This window comes from Scophthalmus maximus, chromosome 6 (assembly GCF_022379125.1).
Source record: "Scophthalmus maximus strain ysfricsl-2021 chromosome 6, ASM2237912v1, whole genome shotgun sequence".
NCBI lineage: Eukaryota > Metazoa > Chordata > Actinopteri > Pleuronectiformes > Scophthalmidae > Scophthalmus > Scophthalmus maximus.
Window position 1 is genome coordinate 16,127,791 of NC_061520.1, and position 3,522 is coordinate 16,131,312.

The following is a 3,522-nucleotide window of genomic DNA, read 5'->3' on the forward strand; positions in this document are numbered from 1 at the left end:
GGCTACATGTATCATCTTTCTTTTTTCTCCACGTAGGCGCCAAGCTTATTACATTATGGCCTTATTACATTATGGGTTCATAAATGCTCCTGTTGTACTGTATTCTGACAAAAGCTATCTATGCAGCAGTCCTATGAAATGAATCTAATGACAACATATTACTTATTCATCACTTTGACGTATTTAAAGATATGTAAAGTAATGGATAAATGGTTTAAGTGCCTAGCTAAATGCAGGTTGTTTAAATAGTTTGAGTTATGCCAAAAAATAATAAAACAACTAATGTAACAGCAAAACAGCTAAAATAGTTGTCCAAGTCAGGTGATAAACATTTCCAATGGTAAGTCCACAATAATGGATAAACGGTTGAAATTAAAGCACAAAGGAACGGTTGAAATAACCACGAATTGAGGTTGAAATAGTTTTAAGTAATGGATAATGGAGAGGAATGGATGAACAGCTTGCTACTCCAAGTGGTGAACAATATTCGTTGCTATTAAAAGTGATAAATATTAACTATCATCCTTTCAAATGAACATATTTGGAAGATATGTGGTATCAATGGGAATTGGAGCTCATCTTACAGGGCTGGATATATTAGGTTGCGAACCCTTGGTTTTATAAAACAGAACAAAAGAGAATACGGATAAAACACACATTAGTGTGTATTTCCAACATGTGCAGGGTTTAATAAAAATGACCTTGTGCTAGAAGCAGTGAACCTACAGTATATTGAGTAATTTTCTCCCATTTATTTAAATTTTTATTCCTACATTAATTTACTATAATCATCTTTAACATTTGCAGGTTTTCCTCGAGCTAACCCCCATCGGTTTAACCGTCTCTGAGCTGAGAGGAGCAGGGGGAAAAAACAGTGGAAAGGGGAGAAAACAGTGCAACAACTGGCCTCATGCAGAACCGGACCCTTTAATGTGCTTTTTTAAAGATTTGCCAAAGTCGTTCAATAGGAATGCGGGTTCAGGCCAATACATCAATGTGTGGAGAAATGCACGGGACTTTCACGGAATTTCATCTGCTGCTGCTTTAATCTTTCCTCCATCTTCAATTCCTCCCTGTACTTTATCTTCATAGTACTTTTGCCTTATGAAAACAATTTCTGTCATCAATATTTGTGTGAGTGTGTGTGTGTGCGCGCGGTGTCTACTGGGGGTGAAATGTGGCCAGCTTCTGTTTTTGTAGACTCTGTGCAGAGTTCATTGATAAGGGGATCGCATGTGCATGTGTGTGTGTGTGTGTGTGTGTGTGTGTGTGTGTGCATGTGTGTGTGTGTGTGTGTGTGGGGGGGGGGGGTGGAATGAGTGATTGAGAGAGAGAGAGAATGAGGAAGGGGATTCAAATGACTCCGGTTAGACAGAGACGCAATTCAAGCTCTTCAGTGGGAGTAGTAACACAGAGGACATCTCTGGACATCTGCAACTGTTTTGCAGGAAGCCATGCTACAGTCGACCCTCATTTCCTTTTCCATGTACACACACACACACATGCACAAACCCAACAAATCAAAAATGATGCACACCCCCTCCAGAACATGCACAAAGCAGGCACAGGGGACAAGTGGCTATTGAATATTAACCATGAAATTACAAAGGCTGCATTCTAATGGAGGTGATGAGGTCATACGCTGGGATGGAAATCATAAATTAATACCCCTGACATGACAAGCCACTCGCCCTTGGCACCCACCAAACACAGCTCTCCGCTCCTCCACTGAACTCACAAAGACACAGAGAAAAGGAAATACTTGATTTTATTATTAATATTGGGTCAAAGGAATGCCACAACAGACACAGAAGTCATACAATATGCCTGATGCTTTTCTGATGTGACTATTGTATGGAAGGACAAGCATGTCACCTTCGTGTGTGACTACATCTGCAGTGGTTATTGTTGAAATGTTCTGCAGGGACCTTCCAGACAATGTCAACAATTTTGCATCCACTGTATTCCATGTAAATCTGTGCCTTTCAACAGCGCTTTGAACATGTTTTGTGACAATGCTGACAGAGAAAAGAACACCTCATTCTTTCTTTCATCCAGGGCTTCTCAAACAATGGCATTCGGATTTACTCATTTGTACAGAAGTACACATACAGATCATACTCATTCTCTTATTCGTATTTATTTGTCTTTGAGTTGAGTCATTCAAACCAAGTCATATTAAGAAATGCATTACTGTAGGTTACTAGTTCTTTCACTCATCATACTTTGACTATGCATTGATTATTTGATTGACTAATCTTTTTGCGATACACTTAAAAATGTCTGGCCCTCATGAAATCATAGCACGGACATAAGTGATGTGAAACAGCTGTCAAAAAATTTGACATAAATCTCTGTATTGTGAAGTAAATATTCTATCCCCTCTCAAGCTCTGCGTATGAATTCTGTCACACAAAATTATATTCAATCCTAAAACACATATGAAGCGTTTGAATGACATCCAAAACAAAGAAGAAAACATCTGCAGAAATGAGATCTTTTTCTGATAATCAGATCTACCTATTTTTGTGGCTCATGTGCCTGCATAGTTATGTTCATAGAGTTCTTTGGAAGCTGGTTACATTTTCATTAATATATGCGTTTGGTTTATCATTATTGTGATTTGGGTATTATTTATGCTGGTGAGGTTTGCACCATTCATCACCATGATGCTTTTATACACTTAAGACTGAGGAACCGAACACAACCTGGATTCCAATCCAGGTTGGTTTTTGTGCCCCTTCATTGTCACATACACCGACAACTTTTGGCTCTAACGTTTTCAGTATGTGTGGGGCTCAACCACAGTTATTTTAATAAGGGTTTTGGGTAGAAAGCCATAACTTAATTGGCCATTAAAAAAATACAAATGCAGTCTGAGTTGCAGTCTGGAATTCCTACTAGGTATTGAATATCCCCTCTGAAAGGAGAACGTCAAACGACATTGCTATAAATCAGCTTACTCAGGATTTTGATGCTGTTTTTTCTTAATCGCCATAAATGGAGACTTGTTAAAGCGACCTGTGACATCCTGTCCCGTCACGTTGACGTTAATGTCTGAATCGAATCAGGTCACAACATCTCAAAAATCCACACAGACCAACAATAAATAACTCTGGATGAGAACTGAGAAGAATAATACTCCGTGTAGCTGTAAATGAGAGGGAGGAGAGCTCTTTTGGGCCAGTGAGTCAGTGGAACTAGTGCCTGTAAGTCCCAACAAAGAGAAACATTTTCTTCCAACATAAGAGTGAGAGGGGATGAAGAGAGTGAGGGTAGAGAGAGAAAGAAAGAGAAATATTAGAGTGTATCAGGGAGAAAGGCCTATCACAAAGGTTACTTTGGCACCACAATATACTACTGTAACTTTTGGAATGGAGAGATTAACTGGTGTCGAGATATTTTCATCTCTACTCTGCAGAAACAGAAAAAAAAATCGGCACTATAGTATGATTTAGTGCCAATAAAATACCAATTCAAAGAGCAAAGTATAGAGCAACAAATCTACTCCATTAAAGGGCA